The 25,703-nt window shown below is 43.5% G+C and overlaps 1 protein-coding gene across 1 annotated transcript in view; it reads right to left on the bottom strand.

The window, feature by feature from the left end:
* LOC128690736 (voltage-dependent T-type calcium channel subunit alpha-1G) overlaps window positions 1-25,270 on the bottom strand; it is a 181,199-nt gene extending 155,929 nt beyond the window's left edge. The window contains exon 1 of the mRNA XM_070088481.1: window positions 25,044-25,270. The gene's annotated coding sequence lies outside the window, so the exon portion shown is untranslated. The remainder of the gene's footprint in view (window positions 1-25,043) is intronic.
* Between the last annotated feature and the right edge of the window lie 433 nt (window positions 25,271-25,703).

Genomic DNA, 25,703 nt, shown 5'->3' on the forward strand with positions numbered 1-25,703 from the left:
TCAAAGAATAATTCAAAGAATTCCAGTTCATTGGCCATGGTTCCAAGGGGACAGGTAGGTAGAATTCCACTTTGAGAGTCATCAAAGTGGTGAGGGCTGGGAACAAAATTGGGATTTTGCTGCCAATCCCAGATACGGTTTGCTGGTGGATACTGGACATCATAGGCTGGTTGTATGGGTGGCTGTGGCGGGCTGGTGGGTGACGCTCCGCTTTGTCCTTGAACTGACGAGTCAGCAGCGTGGGTCCCCGCGTGGCACAGCGAGTCACGCATGGCGATGCCACTACCACCACCAGCACCACTAACACCATCCATTGATGCCTGTAGCCCATCCATGCCAAGTGTAGCCACATCATCCTCACTATCACTACCTAAAACGGGTGTAGGGCCACGGGATGTACTCTGGGATGTACTCCGGGATGTACTCCGGGATGTACTCCGGGATGTACTCCGGGATGTACTCCGTCCCCTGGGCACAGCATAGGGTACACTACCCGAGCGCATGTGGCGGCGAACATACCGACGCTTCACTGGTGAATATGTTTCCTCACTATCACTACTCGAATGATCGTCGAGCGCAATAAAATCACAATCCACGTCAGAATCATCGTCATTACTGAAGTCAGAGGCCAGGCCACGGGAAAATATTAGTTTTCTCTTACGTTTAGGAACACCCGACCGTGAGTCACGAGTGCCCACACCAGAGGTAGAAGGTCGAGGATCGTCGGGGTTTTCTGCACTATTATCGATATCCTGGTCATTATTTTCGGTCACTAACTTATCAAAGCCGTAGAATTCGTCTTCATTTCCACTTCCATCAGTGTCAGAACTATCAGACAGGAAGAGGAGTCCCAATTTTCTGGGGAGTGAGAGCTGACTTGCGACGAGGCATGGTGAACAAGGGTGACTGAGCCGGCGTTCCCACAATGCTATGCAGGCGCCTAGATTTTTTGTTTATGGCGCACACCCACGGCGCAGACCCATTCTCTCACATGTAGGCCTATGAGCGCTTTTGCGCTAAATTTGACGGCACTAGAATTTTGGCATAGATCTACGGTTTGGACACTCACCGAAAAGCCGTAGATCTATGGGACGGACCCTGAAAGGGTTAAATACCTTACCACCCTTTATATACAAGAAAGCGTCACAAGTACTATCACCAATCATTGCAACACTCTTTAACAAATCCATTGAATCCTCCACCTTCCCTACAGTTCTCAAAATAGCAAGGGTCACCCCGATCCATAAAGGAGGAGACCAAACAGAGTTTAATAACTATAGGCCAATATCCAATTCACACCCTGTTTCAAAAATCTTCGAAAAATTAATTCATAAACGAATCTACTCCTACCTCATCTCCCAAAACATTCTCAACCCCTGCCAATTTGGATTCAGGCCTAATAAAAATACTAATGATGCTATTATACACATGCTAGAACATATATACACTGCAATAGAGAAAAAAGAAGTCCCACTGGGGATCTTCATTGACTTATGTAAAGCTTTTGATACAGTTGACCATGACTTGCTCCACGTAAAATTGTCACACTATGGTATTAGAGGGCACTCCCTCAGCTACCTCAAGTCTTACCTCAGCGACAGAAGCCAATATGTGTACGCAAATGGGGCAAGCTCTTCCGCACAACCAATTACAGTTGGTGTCCCACAGGGAAGTGTCCTTGGCCCTCTTCTCTTTCTCCTATACATAAATGACCTATCAAATGCTTCGCAGTTACTCAAACCCACACTTTTTGCAGATGACACTACATACGTCTTCTCTCACCCGAGCCCAGTCACGCTAGCCAATACTGTAAACACCGAATTACAGAAAATATCTACCTGGATGAGGACTAACAAACTTACACTAAACATTGACAAAACCTACTTCATTCAGTTTGGTAACAGAGCTACAGATGTACCTCTTAACATAACGATAAACGGATCACCTATCACACAGCTAACAGATGGAATATTCCTAAGAATCCACCTCGATAATAGACTCAAATTTCATACACATATACAACAAATTTCTAAGAAAATCTCCAAGACTGTAGGCATACTATCGAAGATACGGTACTATGTTCCACAGTCAGCCCTCCTGGCCCTTTATCACTCTCTTATTTACCCCTATCTCACCTATGGAATTTGTGCATGGGGCTCAACAACAATTGACCATCTCAGACCACTAATTACTCAACAAAAGGCTGCAGTTAGAATGATAAATTCTCACTACAGGCAACACACTCCACCAATATTCAAAACACTCAACCTACTCACCATACAAAACATCCATACTTATTATTGCACGTATTACATACATAGAACACTTAACTCTGATATTAACCCTCCCCTCAAACATCTCCTTGCCAACCTCAACAGAACACATGACCATAACACAAGGCACAGATCACTCTTTGATGTTCCTCATGTCCATCTCACGCTATGCAAAAACTCAATGCACATAAAAGGCCCTAAAATCTGGAATTCATTACCTGTAAATATAAAAGAAACACTACCTGTTTATAAATTCAAGTCTCTTCTCAAAGATCACTTACTCACTCAAAACCAAATAAATACTGAATAACTGAACCTTATAAATTGTATATCCTATATGTTACTCACAATTATATCACAAATGTTAAACCTAGGACCCAATCTAACTTTATTATTTTTTAAATACACTACCTAACAGAATACTCCATTCGACTGAATGTACAGCAATGCAAGCAACCATATGACCTGTCTTTGTAATACTCATTTGTGCTTTATAGTTATCTGTTTACAATAATGTTTTATCACTGATTTCATCATTGCTTAGTTAATCTTAAGTTAATTTTAAGCCAGCCCGAAATGCTATGCATATAAGTGGCTTTGGCATGCTGCTCTTATCTGTATTTTTTTGTACCTCTGTTTGTATGCTTAAATTACTAAATAAAGTTAAAAGGGACAACAACGTAACATGGGAGCTTGACCGGGAGTTATATTTGACTGCTAAAACAACTTAAAACATTCTTTGAACTATATGTACTGGTATAGGGTAATAACAGTTGCATGTTTCTGGTAGAAGATTAACCAAGGTGGTTTCAGTGGAAGTGTTGTTTTAATATATTAGTTTACAGGTTGTTTTTCTCCTAAGGTGGGAGAAAGGTTGAGTAACACATTTTTGTTGTGGTTATGGTAAGTGCTGTATGCATATTTACATTCAATTTCTGTTATTTTATTTGCCTGTAGGAAAACTTTGTCCACTGATATTGTAGGAGGAAAGCAAGTATTTAAGGACAAAGCTATGTCAGAAGTTGTCGTTAAACTTTTCAGGCTTCAGGGAGGAGGATAATAATCCATCAGTAAACATGCCAGGTAATAGTAACCATGAGGGATCACCTACTCCAGGTGATATGGAAATGGAGAGGATGAGACTTAAACTAGCCGCACTAGAGGCTGAAATGAAATTAACAAAAGCTAAGGAGAAAGAACGTCAAAGTTCAGGAGGTTCAGAACATGAGCCTGAGCAGTACTTTAACATAACTAAAGCTGCAAATTTTGTCCTTAAGTTTACAGAGAGTGACCCAGACAGATATTTTTCATTTTTTGAGAAGACTGCTCTGGAGCAAGGGTGGCCCAAACAGAGGTGGGCTACCCTAGTTTGCACACAGCTTGTGGGCAAAGGTTTCCAAAGGGTGGAGACTCTGGAGGGGGGAGATTTTTCCGACTATGATAAAATTAAGGAGGGAGTATTGCTTGCATACCAAATGACACCTGAGAAATACAGTGGACACCCGGTTATTGGCCGTAATCCATTCCAGAAGGTCGGCCGATAACCAAAATGACCGATAACCGAATTAATATTTCCCATAAGAATTAATGGAAATACAATTAATCGGTTCCAAACAAAAATATTCGCAAAAAAAATGTTTTTTTTTAACAATTATGTATTACATACCTTTATTGAAGGCTAATGCTGGCTTCTGGAAGATAGGGAGGAGTTAGCGTTTGGAAGAGAAATCCCCCTCCATAAAGACACTAGATAATAAAGCCTTTTCTGGGGTTACTTCCCTTCTGTCTTTTATTGTCACTAGGACCAGCTTGAGAGTCACTGGACCCTATCTCACAAAATAACTGTCCGGAGTGCTCTGTTTCTGGCTTCTCTTTAAGACTTCCCTTAAGTGGGACAGGGTTTTGCCACTAAAAATGTTGCAGATATGGCTTGTTTCAGTTTTGTCAGGTGGTGTTTCTCTACAAAAGCTTGCACCCTAGTCCACACTGCACACACCTTTTTAATCTATGAAGAAGATACCTCCTTCACTCCCTCTTCCTCCTCCTCTGAAATAAGTTCCTCAGCTGCAGTCTGTTGCTATTCGAGATGAAGCTCTTGCAGCTCTTCAGTGGTTAGCTCTTTCCTGAGGTCCTCCAACTCTTCCACATCCTCGCCACTCACCTCCAACCACAGGGACTTCCCCAGTGCCACAATAGAGTCCACAGGGTTGGGGTCAGCCTCAAACCCTTCAAAATCCCTCTCTTGGACACAATCTGGCCACAGTTTTCTTCAAGCAGAGTTCAAAGTCCTGGAAGTCACTCCTTCCCAAGCCTTACCTATAAGGCTTATGCAATGGAATATAGTGAAGTGATTCCTCCAGAACTGTCTTACGGTCAACTGAGTGTCCGAGGTCACTTCAAAGCACTTTTGAAACACTGCTTTTGTGTAGAGCTTTTTGAGTCAGAAATGACCTGCTGGTCCATGGGCTGGAGGAGAGGAGTGGTGTTAGGAGGCAAGAACTTCACTGTGAAGAAACTTAAGTTCTTAAACACTTGGTCTTGCAAGTCTGGAGGATGTGCAGGAGCACTGTCCAGTACCAGGAGGCACTTAAATGGCAATTTCTTTTCTAGGAGGTATTTTTTCACACTTGGGCCAAACACATCATTAACCCACTCTTTGAAAATTTGCCTTGTGACCCATACCTTATGATTAGCTTTCCACATCACACACAATCTATTATTCACGGCATTGTTTTTCTTGAACACTCTGGGATTTTCTGAGTGATACACGAGTAAAGGCTTCACTTTGAAATCCCCGCTAGCATTACCACACAACAAAAGACCAAGCCTGTCTTTCACAGACTTGTGTCCTAGCAGTGCCTTTTTCCTCCTGGGTAATGTAGGTCCTGTTTGGCATTTTCTGACAAAACAGGCCTGTTTCTTCACAAATGAGCACTTGTAGATGAATGGTTCAGAGAGCCGACACGTTGATAAATTAGACATCTACAATCCTGTCAGACACTGCAACTTCTTGGGATCTTAACCCTTTCAGGGTCCAAGGCCAAAATCACGCACCAGTGTCCAAGAATTTTCAAAAAAAAAAAATTGTTATTTTTTCTTATGAAATCGTAGAGAATCTTTTTGTGAAGGTAATAAAACAAAAAGTACGAAATTTGGTGGAAAATTGACGAAATTATGCTCTCGCGAATTTTGATGTGTCAGCGATATTTACGAGTCGGCGATTTTGCCGACTTTGACTCCCATTTTAGGCCAATTACATAATTCCAATCAACCAAATTCTTAGCTATTTCACTAGTATTACTTCTATTCTATCGATTGAGCACAAGAAATCGCCAAATCAACTGTTTCAACTACGAAATAAAGTGATCGGAAATTGTTAATTTGGCCAATTATCACAAAGTTCAAAATATTCCAATTTCAAAATAGGCTCCAGAATAAACAATGTAGGTATTCCTGGAACTAAACTAACATTTCCTCTGTTCATTAGTTACATTTTGAGGCTTTACAAATAAATTCCATTTTGATTTTTTATTCACATAATTAATTTTTATTCACACCAAAAAATAGAAGATTTACTGTTATGCAATACTGTAATAATTGTATAAATATCATCACCATATTTGTGAATGTATATTAGACCCACCAGCTGACGTGTATTAGATGTGTGAGGTCGTTTGTTTACTCTTGAATATCGGCAAAAATTTAACATTTCCGCTACTTTGAGCTCAGTTTCAAGCCATTTCCAGTGCTAAAACCAATCAAAATCATCTCTATTTCTGTAATATGTCTTCCATTCTATCAAATGAGACCAAGAAATCGCAAATACAACTATAAAAAACATACGAAAAAACACTGCAAAGTCGCTGTTTTAATCGAAAAATCATGATTTCAGTTTTTTCTCTCATTATACACAGTGTGCTGCAGGATCTGTTTCATGTGGTGCACACATACCACATAGATGTATTCTCTCATATCTAGGCCCAAATGTACCACTCACAGTTTATCAGAGTGAGCTGAGCTCATGGCGTAGATCTACGGTTTGGACACTCACCATAAAGCCGTAGATCTATGGGACGGACCCTGAAAGGGTTAATACTTGGGAATTTTTCGCTTGCCTAACCCTTGGGCACAACCTACTTCCACACCGACAAATGTGACATCACCACCTACGACTGCTGCACCTCTCCTGCCTACGGTATATAAGCTACTTCTCCGCACATATGCTGTATTCTATTCAAGATTGATGGACTGACCACATCCACTCAAGGTTGAGGGACTGATTACCTCCTTCTCCCTCTGTTCTTCACGTTTCTCCTTTGTATGGACTGATGAAGCCACTGTGTGGCGAAACGTTTCCTCAATAAAGATGCCCAAGACTTGCACATGTGTCTAAATTATCAAATGAATACTTGTTGGGGTTCGAATCCTTCAGCCTTTACATAGTCCTGGAATTCGTGAACATACTTTCCAGTTGCACATTTGTCAGAACTTGCAGCCTCACCATGCCTTACAACACTGTATGCCACTATGCTTCTTAAATCTATCAAACCATCCTTTGCTGGCCCTAAATTCACAAACTGCAGCACTTGTTCCAGGCATTTTCTTTGCAAGATCCTCATGCAACTGCTTTGCCTTCTCACACATGATCGACTCCACAACACTGTCTCCCATTAATTCTTTTTCCTTAATCTACAATAACAATAACTTTTCCATCTCTTCCATTATTGGTGGCCTTTGTTTAGTTAGAAAAGTTACTCCTTTTGCAACATTAGCATCTTTGATTTGTTATTTCTTTGCCAGGATGGATGTAATTGTTGATATATTCTTGCTGTACATCCTGGCAAGTTCCACCACTTTCATACCACCTCAAACTTTTCTATCACTTCACGCTTAAATTCCATGGTGTTTCTCACTTTCTTTACCACAGGAACTTTACTAGGAACTTTCTTTGGAACCATCTTTATTTATTTCACAGTTGCACTGCAAGAAAAACCACTAAAAACAATGGTAAACAAGCAAAATGTTTGGATGTATGAGCAGAAGCTTCCTCAGCCACCGAGAGACAAAGCCAAACTGAAGCACAAGCTGCCCCAGCCCGCGGATGGACGTGTCCAAAACGGCCGATAACCAAGTGAATGGCCGATAGCCGGCGCCGAAAAACCCACCGATAACCGAGTTGGCCGATAACCAAACCGGCCGATAACCAGGGGTTCACTGTATAGGCAAAAGTTCAGAAGTCAGAAATTTCAGGATGGGCAGACCTTAACTGAGTTTGGGAATGAGAAACTGTTTCTTTTTAAGAAATTGGTTTGTTCCAAAGGAGTGAACAAAGATTATGACAAATTAGTAGATCTGATGGTTCATGAGGAATTGTACAATACAATCCCTGTTGTCCTCAGAGAATATTTGGAGGACAAAGACCCGGATATCTTTCAGAAGCGCTGGATCTGGGTGACAGATTCTTGGCTCGCAGGAAGCTTATGAGTAAAAACAGTTATGCTCCTTCTGAAAAGTTCCTCACTCGTTCTAAGTCTTATTCCGAGCCTTATGATCATAAAGGTAAGTGGGACAAGAATTTCCAGGGACAAACAAAGGCTGAGGCATCCTCAGAAGGAAAAGGTAAGTCAGCTGGAGCTCAGTTTACCTAGACCATCAGATAATGTTTCAGGTCCTCAAGTAAACAGTACCAGTCCTACACCAAATGGTAAAAATACCTTTAAGAGTTATACCTGTTACTACTGTAACAAAACTGGACATACACAAAAGTTTTGCTGGTCAAGACGACAAAATCAGGAAAGGGAGGAGCCATCCCAGGGGACCCTAACCACAGTGATGCATCCAGTTGCCTGCATTAGGTCTTCAAAGCAAGGTGAGGAGGAACCTTTGGATCTAGACCCCAGGATGTGTGTATTTTCTAGTAGGTCCACAGTTGGTTTGCAAAAGGATGTAGGCAGAGTTGAGAACATACTGTCCTTGAGAGATGGATGTAGCACCTACTCCTTGAAGGGTATTACAGATTTGACCATAAGGACACCTGTACACAAATTATGGGTAGAATCTGCATACCAAGTTGGCTATTTCCTTGTAGGTATTTCAGATGAAATTCCTTTCGAAGGGGTCAACCTCTTATTAGGGAATAATGTAATGGGCCTGTTAGACAGTGAGGAACAACTAGTTTGGGGGGAACCAAGTCCCAAAGTTTGAAAGGAGAGGGCTAGGGAAACCATGCCAGACCTTTACCCTGATGGTTCCACCATGAGAAGTATGGCTCATGATCATGCTACCAATCGTCTTCATGATATTTCTCTTGAGGATGGTGAGGGCTTAAGTCTGGGAACTCTATTTTCTGATGTTGAACTGCAGTCAACTGAAGAAGAGGATGTTCCAGTCAGAGCCAAGCATGATTGGAGAACAGATCAGTTAAGTAGTGTGAGAGAGGCTGCACCTACTAGGGTGCAATTAATTAATGCACAGGAAAATGTTATTCTTAAGCTGAACAGAGCCTCAGCTGTGGCTGAGGAAGAGATTTTACAATTAAAGAAGTGCTTTCATTTCAGGGAGGAAACTCTTACAAAGAAGTCGAATCTGTTTGCAGTACCAATGGAAGGAGAACAAGGGTTTTGTCACCAGATGGTGATGTCCAAGGTTTCCAGGTATTTCTTCTGGTCTCAGCTGTGGGAGACTGTCAGAGAGTATATTAACCCTTTGGGGGTTGCCAGGCCCTCACAGACTTGTTCTCAGGGTTGCCAAAATTTAAAAAAAAAAAACAAAATTATTTTTTCTTATGAAAAGATAGAGAATCTTTTCCCAATCATAATGACACCAAAAGTATGAAATTTGATGGAAAACTTACGGAATTATGCTCTCGCGAAGTTAGTCTCGACGATGTTGACGCATCAGCGATTCTGCCCACTTTGAGCCCTATTTTCGGCTAATTCCAGTGTACTAGTCGACAAAAATCGTAACTATTTTGCTAGAACTCCATTTTTTCTATCGATTGAATACAAGAAACCACCCATTTACCGATTTCAACTGTCCAATAAAGTGGTCAGAATTTAGCAATTTTGCCAATTTCACACAAATTTCAAATGATGCCAATTTCCAAATAGGGTCCAGAATAAACAAGAAAGACATTCCTGGCACTAAAATAGCAAGTTCTCTGTTCGTTAGTCACATCCCCAGGCCCCTCTTATATTTCTTTGGCTTTCCACTTTGAATTTTTATTCTTACAAAAAATAGAAGATTTACTGTTATGCAGGCTACTGCATTAGTGTAGAAATGGTATAAATAATATCAGCGCACTTGTGAAAGAATATTAGACTCACCAGTTGACGTGTATTAGACGCTTGGCATGATTTGTTTACTTTTGAACTTTGGTAAAAATCGAACATTTCTGCTACTTTGAGCTCAATTTCAGGGTACAGTGGTCCCTTGATAATCGTAGGGCTCGAGAGTTGTAGATTTCGGAAATCATAGTGATATTTTCATATAAACATGGGCTCGCTAATAGTAGTTCGTCTGGGACGCGTACGCACACTGTGAGCCGGGGCGGCCTCCCTTCCCAGCCAGTGTGGCATTGTTTACCAGGAGCGATGGTCCCCTAACTTGCTCCTATGAAATATTTCATAATACATATATTCCATTCATTTTAGTGCTTGCAAGTACTAAATAAGCTACCATGGGTCCAAAGAAAGCTCCTAGTGCCAAGCCTTTGGTAAAAAAGGTGAGAAATACGATCGAATCTAAGAAAAACATCATTGAACAATATGAAAGTGGCTTAAGTGCGGCCGAACTGGCCAGGATGTATAACAAACCCTATACAACCATATGTTCAATCGTGGCCAAGAAAAAGGAAATCAAGAACGCTGTTGTTGCAAAGGGGGTAAATATACTGACAAAAATGAGATCACCAGTACTCGAAGAGGTTGAGAAATTATTATTGGTGTGGATAAACGAGAAACAATTAGCAGGAGATAGTATCATGACGTTGATTATTTGTGAAAAGGCTAGGCAGCTGCATGATGATCTGGTAAAGAAATTGCCTGCAACTAGTGGTGATGTGAGTGAATTTAAGGCCAGCAAAGGTTGGTTTGAGAGATTTAAGAACTGCAGTGGCATACACAGTGTGGTAAGGCATGGTGAGGCTGCCAGTTCAGACCACAAGGAGGCTGAAAAATATGTGCATGAATTCAAAGAGTACATAGAGGCTGAAGGACTGAAACCTGAACAAGTGTTCAATTGTGATGAAACAGGCCTCTTTTGGAAGAAAATGCCAAAGAGGACCTACATTACACAGGAGGAAAAGGCACTGCCCAGACACAAGCCTATGAAAGTCAGGCTGAAGCTCATGTTCTGTGCTAATGTTAGTGGGGATTTCAAAGTGAAGCCATTACTAGTGTGCCATTCTGAAAATCCCAGAGTGTTCAGGAAAAACAATGTTATGAAGAGTAAATTGTGTGTGCTTTGGAAATCTAATAGTAAGGCATGGGTCACGAGGGAATTTTTCATCAAGTGGTTCAATGAAGTGTTTGGCCCTAGTGTGAAGAATTACCTCCTGGAAAAGAAATTGGATCTCAAGTGCCTCCTAGTAATGGACAATGCACCTGCTCATCCTCCAAACTTGGATGACCTAATTTTCGAGGAGTTTGGGTTCATCACAGTAAAGTTCTTGCCCCCGAATACCACTCCTCTCCTCCAGCTCATGGACCAACAGGTCATTGCAAACTTTAAAAAACTCTACACCACAGCAATGTTTCAAAGGTGCTTGAATGTGACCTCAGACACTCACTTGACCCTAAGAGATTTTTGGAGAGAACACTTCAGCATCCTCCATTGCATAACCCTTATAGGAACTGCTTGGGATGGAGTGACTACCAGGACTTTGAACTCTGCTTGGAGAAAATTGCGGCCAGATTGTGTCGACAAGAGGGATTTTGAGGGGTTTGGGGCTGACCCTGATGAGCCTATGTCTGTTGTTAAATCTATTGTGGCACTGGGGAGTTCCATGGGGTTGGATGTGAGTTTGGAGGATGTGGAAGAGTTGGTGGAAAACCACAGCAAAGAGCTCACCACTGAGGAGCTGCAAGAGCTTCAGCAGGAAGAGCAACAGATCGCAGCTCAGAATCTTGCTGCAGAGGAGGAGGAAGAGAGATGGAAGAAGGTGCCTTCTTCATAAATTAAGGAGATTTTTGAAATGTGGGGTAAGATGGAAAGATTTATGGAGAAACATCACCCTGACAAGGCTGTTGCAAGCCATGTTGGCAACATGTACAGTGACAAAGTCTTGGCCCATTTTAGGGAAGTGTTAAAGAGACGTCAGAAACAGGACAGTTATTTTGCCAGGACAGTTATTTTGTGAGACAGGACTCCAGTGACTCTCAAGCTGGTCCTAGTGGCATTAAGAAACAGAGAAGTAACCCCAGAAAAGCAATTGGTACCTGAGGTGTTGATGGAAGGGGATTCCCCTTCCAAATTGTAAATAATCCAATATCTCTCCTCCTCCAGTCTCCCATACACTAAGAAGAATTGCCAATAAAGGTAAGTGTTATGCTGTTAATGTTTCATTCATCATGTCCCATTGTATTGTTCATGTACTACATTTATATTTCATGTAAAAAATTTTTTTGTTTTAATACTTCTGGGTGTCAGGAACGGATTAATTGTATTTACATTATTTCTTATGGGGAAAATTGGTTCGAAAATCGTAATTTCGATAATAGTAGCACCTCCAGGAACGGATTAAATACGATAAACAAGGGACCACTGTACTTATCATTGTAAAACCAGTCAAAATCATCTCAGTTTCTGTAAAATGTCCTCCATTCTATAAAATGAGACCAAGAAAACTAGAATACAACAATACCATATGAAAATACAGTGCAAAGTTGCTGTTTTAATCCAAAAACATGGTCAAAGTTTTTTTTTCTCATTACGCACTGTGTGCTGCAGGATTTTTTTTATACTGCGCACACTGATCACATAAACACATTCTTTCATATGTAGGCCTACCAGCTTTCTCTCACTAGATCTGAGGGCGCTAGAATTTAGGCGTACTAGTACGTCAAAAACCCTGGGGCATAAGCCGTACTAGTACGGCTAAAGCCCCCAAAGGGTTAAGACCTATCATGTCTGTCAATTTATAGGGAAACCTAGTCAAAGTATTAAACCTGTTCCCCTTCAGTCTATTTCAGCACGAAGCGAACCCTTCAGCAAGCTGGTAGTAGATGTAGTTGGTCCAATCCCAAGGACCAAAATGGTTTAGTAACTTTAATATCTTTATTATGCACCCCATACCCATCCTGTGGGTGGTAGTCAAAGGATTAGAGGTACATAATGGGTCCAGGGACTGGGCCCCAAAGTTTTGATAGCTGAGCAAGTTACAAAGGTAATGAATTCCAGGTAGATCTGGTCACAATGATGGCAAGTTACAAAGGTATTTACAGATTACAGAAGTACATAATGGGTCCAGGGACTGGGCCCCCAAAGTTTGGTAGCTGAACTTGGTACAAAGGTAATGAATCCTGTAAGTAAATTTACTTACTTACGTTTATACATGGCTACAATCACGAACAAATTATAGAGCAATGAGCAATTCAAAATGGGAAATGATTATTTACTCACAATTATTTGCTCCACTACCAGGTACCTGGAAGCAGTCCCTCTATATAAGATAACAGCTCATGTAGTCTTAAGGGCTTTGATGAAGTTCTTTTTTCATGTTGGTTTTCCTCAAGAGGTGCAAACAGACCAAGGACCTAACTTTATCTCAAAGTTATTTGGAAATGTTTTAAAGGAGTTAAAAGTAGACTAACTTTTCAACTGCCTATCACCCTCCATCTCAAGGGGAAATAGAGAAATTCCATCAAACTCTTGAGCCAATAATGCAAGTCTATGGTATAGACAATACTAATAACTGGGATGAGAGGATCCCTCTCTTTGTATTTGCTGAGTGGGGAAACACTCTGGAATCTCTGAGCTATTGGCTTGGGAAGGATGGTGATGCTCCCCCTCGGAGCTTTTTCTCAGTTTCAGATACTGTTTGGCTCGTATGAGGTGGATGGTTTCAGTGAACATGCCCATCAACCAGACCAGGAGGCTGGAGAGAAGTGCTGACATTAGAGCCAATTCATGTGAAAATCCGTATGGCAAGTTGCTGTGACCCGAACATGTTGTGGGGAAGTTCCCAGGGGTTAGGTATAAAACCCACACACCTGAGCAGGAAAAGAATGAGTGTAATATACACAGTAACCGGTTAAAGGGTTTGAAGTTATGTCAAAAATCCAGAGAGACCAATTTTTAATGGAAAATAAATGGGTGCAAAACAGTAATCTGTATGAAATAGCAAAAGTGTATTTAAGAAATAACATATTTGTAGAAGATTTTAGGAGATGCATGTTTGGTTTTAATGAGAAAAATGTTGGAGAGTTGGCTCAGCCTCCCTGGAACTTTGTAAAAGTTTGGGATGTCAGTAATGGGGAAAAGTTGAAACTCCATGAAGTAACTGTTAAGGAAGCTGAGCCAATTCAACAATTCTTGTGTGGGAAAAATCTGTATGAAAAATGGGATATGGAGGAAGAAGTGAAATCCTTCCAACACCAGTTTGTAGTGCTTAGTGAGAGTCACTGGGCATTCCTATGCTTCATGGTTCCCAAATTAGATGGCACCCGGAGCATAGGCACTGACTACCACAAGGTACATTTAACAATTAAGGTTCACAGATTTAGAAAGACTGATACTGATGCACTAAGAGATGCAAACGTTTTAAATAAACTAAAACATGTGGCAGGAAGACGTGATTTCCATGGCCTGTGTGCAAGTACCATTACCATGTGTGTAATGCAAATTGTGTTCATTGTGTACTTAAAATTTATGTGTAAAATGGAATGTGAAGGTGTTTGTGTAAACCTGATGTACACAACCTGGGTGCAAAGAGATGTCTTTGGTGTTTGTTTTTGTACTGCGAGAGGTTGCAGAATTGTTACTATGAACAACATTCTAAGTTTAAATGTCAACAGTTTGCCACAGGAAAGAAAATTTTCATTTTGGGGTTGGCAATTCAGCATTTGTATATATCTCAGGATCTCTTCATCCTGTTCCTCTTCAAGGGGGGCTCCTTGGCGTGGTGAAGAGGCTCTTGGTCTGAGGAATTAGACCTATCGGTCTTCTTCCTCAGACCGAACCTAATTACCCTCCAATCTCCCCTCCCCTATCCCATCCTCCCCTTTTTCCTTTCCTCCTCCCCCTCCCCACCCCTCCCTTTTGCCCTTCCTCTTTTTGTCCTTTGGGATTTCTCCCACAGGCGCGCTAGTTCCTAGGTAGGGGAAAGGATACCGGGGTCCATCCCATTCCGTTGAGGTTCTTAGCGGTGGCGTAGTTTGCCGTGGAATCTGGATCGCCTGGGGATGTCCCGATCCCTCTCCGGTATCCCGGAGTAGCTTTGGGTGTCTTTCGGGCGACGAGTGTATCTCTGGAAGCCACCTTTCGGATTCCGGGGGTGGTGGCCGAAGGAGGTATGCTTTGTGGCGGATATCCGGCCGCCCTCTCTTTTGTCCACCGAGGTAGCTCGGCAGATGTGAGGTTGCTATCCCGGATTGTTAGTTTACTAGCATGATGGGTAGGGTATGGCACGGGTTCCATGCTGCATCTGCGCTACTTGCGGTGCTGAGGTCCTCTTGGGCGCGGAGGGAGATTTCTGGCCCTTTCATTCCTCCTAGGACCTATCCGGTCCCCCCTTTTTTTTTTTCTTTTTTTTTCTTTTTTTTTTCTTTTCTTCTTTCTTTTTTTTCTTAAAAACAAAAAGAAAGAAGTAACCTAACCATGGTAGCCCTAGTCCATGAACCTGGTACCCCCGGGCCCCTTCTTGATACCGCACCCCGTTCTGACCCCGCCTCATCTTTGGACCACTCTTCAGACATTCCTCATGCCTCTGTACCTATTGCCGGTGCTGTTTCCTCACCCGCTTCAGGTACTGAGGCCTCGACTGACTCCTTCGATTTATCGGACCTTCGCTCTCCTCTGACTATGCTTCCGGCCTCTCCCTCTACGGTGCGGCAATTTTCAAATCGCCGACCCGTTCCATGTCGGACCAACTCTGGTCCCACGCCTAAACGCCAACGACAATTACCTGCTGATGATACTTCTCCACCTTCTCGTTCTTCTCAGAAACGATCGACACGTCCTTCACTACCTTTCCACGCTCAGTTTCAGACTGAACAGTGGACTAAATTCTTCACTTTACGACCAACTTCCTCTACTGCCTATCTTTCTGACCATAGTATTGGCAAGGCACTCCTACGCCATGTTGGTAAAGATATTTCTTTTCATGCTCTTAAGAGCGGTACGCGCATCATTACCGTACAGAATGCTACCCAGGCTCATGAGCTCTCTCGTCTTTCCCATATCGATACTGTTCCTGTCACTCTTGAAAAACATCATTCCCTCAATTCTTGTAGTGGTACCGTCATTCTGCCACATACCATAGTCCAACAAAATTTCCAGACATGTGGCACTAACATTCTAGAACAGCTGGAACTCCAAGATCTCCCAATCCTCAAGGTAGACACTTACGTTCTTCCTGCCCGTGGGCGGAGACGATACCCTAGCAATGTGGCTCGTTTAACTTTTGACAGCCGAGAACTCCCATCCTCAGTTTATATAGCAGGACATCGGTTACAAGTTCGAAAGGTGATCCCTACACCACAACAGTGTAGAAATTGCTGGCGATTTGGCCATCCAGTGAAATATTGCAGATCTATCGCCGAATGCCCAGTCTGTGGTGCCGATGACCATTCTAATACGTCTTGCAATCGATCTCCCTCTTGCCTTAACTGTCATGAGGCTCACCCTTCGTACTCTCGCCGTTGTCAGGTCTATTTAAACGAGCGGGAAATCCGTTACCTCAAAGAGACAGAAGGTCTCCCTTATGCCATGGCAGTTTCTCATCTCCGCCTCCAAGGGAGACTCCCACGTGTTTCTTATTCCCGTGTTTCAAAACGTCCCCCCACTTCTGGTATCCCATCTTCTACACCCACCTCTGTGGTTACCTCTCCCATAATCACTCCTGTATCTAATCCTTTTGCTGTCCTCGGCTCAGACGTCCCTACTTCAACGCCTCAGTCTAATCTCGCTTCTTCGAGTTCTCTCTCACAAGCCTCAGTATCGACGAGACCTCGTACGACACCTCCTCCCAATCGTCCCTCTACTTCTCAAAAGTCAAAAAAAGGTCCGGTAACACCTCCTACCCATCTTCCACCTCCTCATTTTACCCTCCCTGTCTCTGTCCCTAGTTCTTCCCCTCTCACTGGCTCAGTTACAAGTGCAGAGGTTCACCCTCCTCCTCGTAATGTACCTTCCTCCCCTGTTCCCTCCCAAGTTTCTTCCTCTTCTGCCACCTCCCAGGTTCCTGCCTCTTCTGTCCCCTGCCACGCTTCTCCAGTTCCCTCCACCCTTTCGCCCCCCCCCCCCCTACCTTGGTACAGTCCAATACAGTTCCAATCTTTACTCATCCTCCCCCTACCATTCCCAATATTGTGTCCTATACGACATCTCTGAATTCCGAAACACTTGAAGCAATCTCTGAATATATTGCAGAGACCAAACCATCAATGGACACTGATCCACCTTCCGCTCTTTCTCTCTCCTCTGCTCCATCTGCGCAACTCCTTTCTTCACAGCGCACCGTTCCTTCGCTGCTTGAACATTTTCCACTGCCTCCGCATGTGGACTTTTCTAACCCTTCTAGTCCGTAGGAACCCTTACCTGCGGATTTCAAGTATCTTTATCATTGCCAATCATGGCCTATTTACAGTGGAATATACGCGGCCTCAGGGGTAATCGGGGTGAGCTTCAGATGTTACTCTCCCAGTTTGCCCCTGTTGGTGTTTGCTTACAGGAACCAAAATTACACTCTGCTGTTATTTCTCACATCTCAGGCTATAATTTATTGTATTCTTCAGATCCTTTTCCTGATGGGACCTTTAATGAAAGTGCCCTTCTTCTCCGCACTGATATTCCGTACCATCAGCTATTTGTTCATACTTCGCTGCATTACACAGCAGCCCGTATCCACTTACATAGGTGGTATACGCTCTGTTCTTTATATCTCTCTCCTTCTCGGGCATTATCTATTCCGGATTTTGCCTTCCTTGTTTCGTCATTACCGCCACCGATTCTGTTACTTGGTGATTTTAATGCCCACCATTTCCTCTGGGGGGGGGGGTCTCACTGTGATTCCCGTGGAATTCAGTTAGAGGCTTTTCTTGCCACCCACCCCCTCCATGTTTTAAATACAGGTACTCACACCCATTTTGATCCTCGGACTCATACTCTCTCTTGCATCGATCTCTCAATCTGCTCTTCCTCCGCCGTATTAGACTTAACTTGGTCTGTTCTCCCGGACTTACATGACAGTGATCATTTCCCAATCATTCTTACTTCCCCTTCATATTCGCCACCTCTTCGCACCCCACGCTGGCAATTTAATCGGGCAAATTGGAACCTTTACTCACACCTAACTGTTTTTAACCCTTTGAGGGTTTTCGTCGTACTAGTACGTCTTACGCGTAGGGGTTTTTGACGTACTAGTACTCATAAATTCTAGCGACCTCAAATCTAGTGGGAGAAAGCTGGTAGGCCTTCATATGAAAGAATGGGTCTATGTGGTCAGTGTGCACAGTCTAAAAAAAATCCTGCAGCACACAGTGCATAATGAGAAAAAAAAAACTTTTTCCATTTTTTTTTAATAAATCAGCGACTTTGCAGTGTATTTTCGTATGGTATTTATTGTTGTATTCTAGTTTTCTTGGTCTCATTTTATAGAATGGAAGACATATTACTGAAATTGAGATGATTTTGACTGGTTTTACAATGAAAGGTGCCTTGAAATTGAGCTCAAATTAGCAGAAATGTTCGATTTTTACCAAACTTCAAAAGTAAACAAATCGTGCCAAGCGTGCAATACACGTCAACTGGTGAGTCTAATATTCTTTCACAAGTGCACCAATAATATTTATACCATTTTTTACACTAATGCAGTAGTCTGCATAACAGTAAATCTTATATTTTTTGTGAGAATAAAAATTCAAAGTGGAAAGCAAAAGAATATAAGAGGGGCCTTGAGACGTGACTAATGACTAGAGGAAATGTCATTTTAGTGCCAGGAATGTCTTTCTTGTTTATTCTGGACCCTATTCCGAAATTGGCATCTTTTGAAATTTGTGTGAAATTGGCAAAATTGCTAAATTCTGACCACTGTACTGGATAGTTGAATTTATAAATGGGTGGTTTCTTGCACCCATTCGATAGAAAAAATGGAGTTCTAGCGAAATATTCATGTTTTTTGTCGACTAGTACAGTGAAATTGGCCGAAAATGGGGCTCAAAGTGGGCAAAATCGCCGATCCGTAAACATCGCCGAGACCGCTAACTTTGCGAGAGCATAATTCCGTAAGTTTTCTATCAAATTTCAAACTTTTGGTGTCGTTATGATCGGGAAAAGATTCTCTATCTTTTCATAAGAGAAAATAATTTTTTTTTTTTTTTAAATTTGGCCGACCCTGAGAACGAGTTTCGGAGAGGGCCTGTCGACCCTCAAAGGGTTAAAGAGGTTCCTTCTTTGTCCTCCATCGATGAGCTTTTACACCTCTTCTCATCCTCCGTTTTCACCACAGCTTCTCATTCTGTACCCCAAGCTTCGGGCATGCATTCTCAGAAATGCGTGCCTTGGTGGTCTCCTGCTTGTGCTCGTGCAGTACGTTTGAAACGCGCTGCATGGGGCAGGTACCGGTACAATAGAACCACAGAGCGACTCCTTGATTTTAAACAGAAGCGTGCGATCGCTCGCCGTGTCATCCGTGACGCTAAACGCACTTGCTGGCGAGATTATGTCTCCACCATCACCTCTGCTTCCTCTATGAGTGCAGTCTGGAAAAAAGTACGAAAACTGAGTGGTAAATATTCTCCTGACCCGGCTCCTGTTCTGCGGGTTGCCGGTGTTGATATAGCAAACCCACTAGATGTTGCCAATGAATTTGGCAATCATCTGGTCCGTATTTCTCAGGGACTCCATCTATGCCCCTCATTTCTTTCCTCAAAGTCTGCCAGAGAGTTAGCACCCTTGGACTTTTCTTCTCTCAGAGAAGAACAGTATAATGTGCCTTTTACACTTCAAGAACTGGAGGCAACACTCTCAGCTTGTCGATCATCGGCAGCTGGGCCCGACGACATTCATATTCGTATGCTACAACATTTACATCAGTCAGCCCTTGCAGTCCTATTACGCCTTTACAATCTTATTTGGTCACAAGGAGTTCTTCCACAGCTGTGGAAATCCACCATTGTTCTCCCTTTCCGCAAACCAGGCACTACGGGACATGAAACCTCCCACTATCGTCCCATTGCTCTTACCAGTGCAGTTTGCAAAGTAATGGAACGCCTAGTAAATAGACGTTTAGTGTGGTATTTAGAGACACACAACAGTCTCTCCACTCGTCAATATGGCTTTTGTAAGGGACGTTCTACCATAGAACCCTTACTACGCTTGGATACGTATGTTCGTCATGCCTTTGCGAATAACCACTCAGTTATTTCCGTATTTTTTGACCTTGAGAAGGCATATGACACAACTTGGAGGTATAATATTTTAGCCCAAGCCCACTCCTTAGGCCTTCGAGGCAATCTACCATCCTTCCTTAAGAACTTTTTAACTGGCAGGCATTTCCGTGTTCGGGTTAATAATGTGCTCTCCCCGGACTTTATCCAAGCTGAAGGTGTCCCCCAGGGATGTGTTCTGAGCACAACACTTTTTCTCCTTGCTATTAATGATTTGGCCTCTAGTCTTCCATCAAATATTTGGTCATCACTCTATGTTGATGACTTCGCTATTGCCTGTGCAGGCGCTGACTGTCACCTCCTTACAGTTTCTCTCCAACATGCAGTCGACCGTGTTTCCAATTGGGCCACCACACGTGGGTTTAAATTTTCCGGCACTAAAACCCACCAAATCACTTTCACTAGACGCTCTGTCATCTCCGATCATCCTTTGTACCTCTATGGCTCCCGTATCCCTGAACGTGATACAGTCAAGTTTCTGGGCCTCCTCTTTGATCGTAGGTTATCCTGGAAACCTCACATTACCTCTCTGAAGGCAACTTGTCACAGCCGGCTGAACCTTCTTAAAACCCTTGCTCATCTTTCGTGGGGAGCTGATCGTCGAACCCTCCTTCGCCTACATTCCACCCTTGTTTTATCGAAACTTGATTATGGTGACCAGATCTATTCAGCGGCATCTCCTGCTACTCTCTCTAGCCTTAACCCCATTCATCACCAAGGATTACGTTTATGCCTTGGTGCTTTTCGCTCTTCCCCTGTCGAGAGCCTCTATGCAGAAGCGAACGTTCCATCCTTATCCGATCGCCGTGATGCCCATTGCCTGCGCTACTATGTACGCTCTCATGATCTCCGCAATCCTTCCATTTATAGAATGGTCACTGATATTAGTAGACATTCTTTATTTGTTCGCCGCCCTTGTTTACTCCGTCCCTTCTCTCTTCGCCTTCATTCGCTCTTGTCTTCTCTTCAACTACCACCTTTCTATGTACATGTAGCATCTCACTTTTCCCTACCCCTCTGGGAAGTTCCAGCTGTTCGAGTCTGTTCTTTCTCCCTCCCTTGCTCGAAAGCCCAACTGTCTACGGTCGCTTCCTGCTCTCTTTTTCTTGACCACTTTCACTCTCATTCTCATGCCATTGCTGTGTACACAGATGGCTCTAAGTCTTCTGACGGCGTAGGATTCGCAGCAGTGTTTCCGGACAGCGTCGTACAAGGGCATTTACTATCTTCGGCTAGTATTTTTACTGCTGAATTATATGCCATCCTTACAGCACTTATCCGTATTGCATCTATGCCTGTGTCATCATTTGTGGTTGTCTCAGACTCCCTTAGTGCTTTACAGGCTATACAAAAATTTGATACACCTCACCACTTAGTCCTCCGTATCCAACTTTGGCTACGCCGCATCTTTACCAAGCATAAAAATATTGTTTTTTGTTGGGTCCCTGGGCAATGAACAGGCAGACACTGCTGTGCGGTCAGCAGTACATGACCTACCAGTTTCTTATAGAGGTATTCCATTTACGGACTATTTTGCTGTAATATCTTCCCACCTTCACACTCGTTGGCAACAACGTTGGTCTACTATGCTCGGCAACAAACTTCAGTCTATTAAACCGAGTATAGGTTACTGGCCGTCTTCTTATCACCAGTTTCGAGGTTGGGAGACTACTCTCTCCCGTCTTCGCATTGGCCATACTCGTCTTACTCATGGATATCTCATGGAGAGGCGTCTTGCTCCTCTCTGTGAGAATTGCCAAGCTCCATTATCAGTCAGCCACATTCTGTTGGACTGCCCACTTTATCAACGAGCACGCAGAATTTACCTCTGTCGTCGTCTTCGCTCCTCTGCTCTCTCTTTACCTTCCCTTCTCGCTGATGGACCCACCTTTCATCCGGACTCTCTCATTGACTTTTTGACAACGACTGACTTACTTCACAAATTCTGATACCTTCAGCCCTTTCTACTTTAATCTCTTGCTACCCTCTACCCCCGTACTATCCCCTGCCCCGCTGTTTTCTGTAACGTGCTGATCATCCCCCCCTCCCTTCTGCCATCCAATTCCCTTGCTTCCTTCCCTACCCTGCAGCGCTGTATAGCCCTTGTGGCTTAGCGCTTCTTTTTTGATTATAATAATAATCTTCATCCTGTTCCTGTGTATGGTGACTAAAATCAGACTTTCAAAATGGGCTTTTTTCCTACAGCCTTTAATTTGGAAGTTAAACATATATGTAAAAGGCTCAGAGAATGTGGTTGCTGATGCTCTCTCTAGATGTTTCATGTAGATGCATGGTGCATGCTGTACATAGTGTTTGTCGTGCGCTGACCTTCTTATTTTTGCAGTAGTGAACTCTCGACGAGCCTGAGTACTGCCTACCAGCCATCTGACTGTGAAGGAGACGAATCAGAGCCAAAAGTGGGACGAGGATCAGTGTACAGTATATGTATTTGTGAGTTGAGGCAGAGGTTGTCAACCTTTGATAACGAGACATTCAGGAAGGTATGCGGTATATTGTGTCTTGTCTTGTAAGTGGTATATTGTGTTTATGTACAAAACGGCCCGACAGATTTGCTTTTGTGGTTCCTGGGACCCCTCCATGTTCTGTGTCAGCCTCCTTTTCATGAGGGGAGGATCTGTGTGGAGTGGGACCTCGGAAGATGGGCTTGAGTGCCTGACCATGTTAAGGATCGTGAGTGTTCGCTGATAAGTCTCACTGTTCGGTTCGGCCACCATGTGAGACACCCCTTGACATGTTTTGTGAAGTTTCCTGCCTGGTGTATACCTGACTGCTCTGGGTTTGGCTCTACTCTTGTCTCCTGATCAGGAAGATGCCAACCTGGAGTACCAGTTGCTTCCTGAATTACCGCAGCAGAGGCACAGGACTGTCGGTGCTGGCCTTCATAGTGGGCATTATGTGCAGTTCTTGCATTGTAATATGTGTTATGTTTAAAAAGCCACTAAATTTGTAAATAGTTACACCTTTGAGTATGTGGGTTATGGCTAAAATGCTTTTCTAAAAACCTCTGCAATCTGTTCCAGTATTGTTCCTTTCACAGTTGTATGGTATGGGGCATAATTGCATGTGTAATTTGGGAAGGTTCAGTTTAGCCAAGAATATTGTAGACTGCCGTGTAGTTTGTCACTTTGTTGTAAATAACAGTAAAGTGAATAGTAGTTATGGTGCAGGGAAATATGTAACATTTCTAGTAGTCTTGCTAACTACTTTCAGGCTAAAGCAATATTTTTTTTTTTACTAGCCGTAGCCTGAGGGACACGGCTAGCTTTTGTGAGACTTCATCTGGAGGTGGGTGTTATGGGGTTATAGGACCCAACATGTATTTATGTATCTGTAACAGTTACTCTGGAATACCTAATTATATTGAACTAATGGCAGCACGACTGCTTAAATGTCTTAAGGGCAGATCACCCTTATGGCTGTAAGGCAGTTGAGTCAAGCCTGTTTTTTTCAATATAATAAATTATACTATAGACACACACACAAAATTTAAATACGTAGTTTATAAAGTTGCATTTCTTTTTGTAAAAGTAAAATAAGGTGTGGTAGAAATGTGGTAACTAGAGAATTGTGCTTGGCAACAGTCTTTTGTTTGTTTTGGTAGGTGTGGGAGGAGCTTAGCTAGACCCATACCTCTCTCTCTCCTTGGTGGCTTCAAGCTGGTAGGACCTCTGGGTCCTCCTTTTTTATTTTTTGGGCAGGATGTGTGCCCCAGAGGTGAGGTCTACCTTAAGTTGTAGCCATCATACCCAGGGTGACTACAGTGTGTCAAAACACTGGATTAAGGTCAAGAGAGAAGAAGGGCTAATTATTTCAGATGCACCATGTGGGCTGTCCTAGTGGAGTACCTAAGGGGTGTGCAGGCTTATGTTTTGAATATGAGAGTGCTAAAACTGTATATTCTGTATATAATTACATGAATATATATATATCTATTTTTGTAATAGTGGTTTAAATAACCTGTGAAGAGGGCTGGAGAAAGGATTTCAGAGACACTGAGGATGATCAATCATGAATGTAAGTATTACCCTAGACTGATAAGGCCTTTATGTAAAAGCTACCCCCACACTAGAACATGTAGTGAGAACCATACCATCAAAGTTTAACCCTTTGACTGTTTCGGTAGTATATACAGTGGACCCTTGCCTAACGAACGCATCACATAACATTAAATCCGCCTAACGAAGCGTTTGAGTGTAAAAATTTTGGCCCGCTTAATGATAAAAAACTCGCCCAACGTGGGTCCTCCCAAACCTATCCGTCCAGCCTGAGCACCACAGCTGCCTTGCCATCATTGTTTACAAGCCAGGGTGGCCGGTTGCATGCATACACTCGATACATTTTGTATTATTCCATTGTTTATAGTGCTTGTAACTGCTAAACAAGCCACCATTGGCCCAAAGAAAGCTTCTAGTGCCAGCCCTGTGGTAAAAAGGGTGAGAAATACTATCGTACCGCAGTCAGGTGTTGCTGCACCAGGGTCAGCTGTTGCTGCACCATTTTGCTGCACCAGGGTCAGCTGTTGCTGCACCATTTTGCTGCACCACCATAAGCTGTTGCTGCACCATGGTCAGCTGCTGCTGCACCACAGTCAGCTGCTGCTGCACCACAGTCAGCTGTTGCTGCACCACAGCCAGCTGTTGCTGTACCACCATCAGTAGTTGCTGCACCACAGTCAGCTGTTGATGCACCATGATCAGCTGCTGCTGCACCACAGTCAGCTGCTGCTGCACCACAATCAGCTATTGCTGAACCACTGTCAGCTGCTGCTGCACCACAGTCAGCTGTTGCTGAACCCCGGTGAACTGCTCCTGCATCATGGTCAGCTGCTGCTGCACCATGGTCAACTGCTGCTGTACCACAGTCAGCTGCTGCTGAACCACAGTCAGCTGCTGCTGAACCACAGTCAGCTGCTGCTTCACCACGGTCAGCTGTTTCTGACCAACATGACTCGTCCCGAACCTGTCCATCCAGCACTGCCGTTATTGTTTACAAGCCAGGGTGGCCGGTTGCATGCATACATTCGATACATTTTGTGTTATTCCATTGTTTATAGTGCTTGTAACTGCTAAATAAGCCACCATGGGCCCAAAGAAAGCTTTTAGTGCCAGCCCTGTGGTAAAAAGGGTGAGAAATACTATCGTACCACAATCAGGTGTTGCTGCACCACGGTCAGCTGTTGCTGCACCACCATCAGCTGTTGTTGCACCACGGTCAGCTGTTGCTGCACCACCATCAGCTGTTGCTGCACAACAGTCAGCTGTTGCTGCACCAACAGCTGTTGCTGCACCACAGTCAGCTGTTGCTGCACCACAGTCAGCTGCTGCTGCACCATGGTCAACTGCTGCTGCACCACAGTCAGCTATTGCTGAACTACTGTCAGCTGCTACTGCACCACAGTCAGCTGTTGCTGAACCATGGTGAGCTGCTCCTGCACCACGGTCAGCTGCTGCTGAACCACAGTCAGCTGCTGCTGAACCACAGTCAGCTGCTGCTGAACCACAGTCAGCTGCTGCTGAACCACAGTCAGCTGCTGCTGAACCACAGTCAGCTGCTGCTGAACCACAGTCAGCTGCTGCTGAACCACAGTCAGCTGCTGCTGAACCACAGTCAGCTGCTGCTGAACCACAGTCAGCTGCTGCTGAACCACAGTCAGCTGCTGCTGCACCACAGTCAGCTGCTGCTACACCACCATCAGCTGTTTCTGACCAACATTACTCGTCCCAAACCTGTCCATCCAGCACTGCCATTATTGTTTACAAGACAGGGTGGCCGGTTGCATGCATACATTCGATACATTTTGTAT

Source organism: Cherax quadricarinatus, chromosome 24 (genome assembly GCF_038502225.1).
Source record: "Cherax quadricarinatus isolate ZL_2023a chromosome 24, ASM3850222v1, whole genome shotgun sequence".
NCBI classification, from domain to species: Eukaryota; Metazoa; Arthropoda; class Malacostraca; order Decapoda; family Parastacidae; genus Cherax; species Cherax quadricarinatus.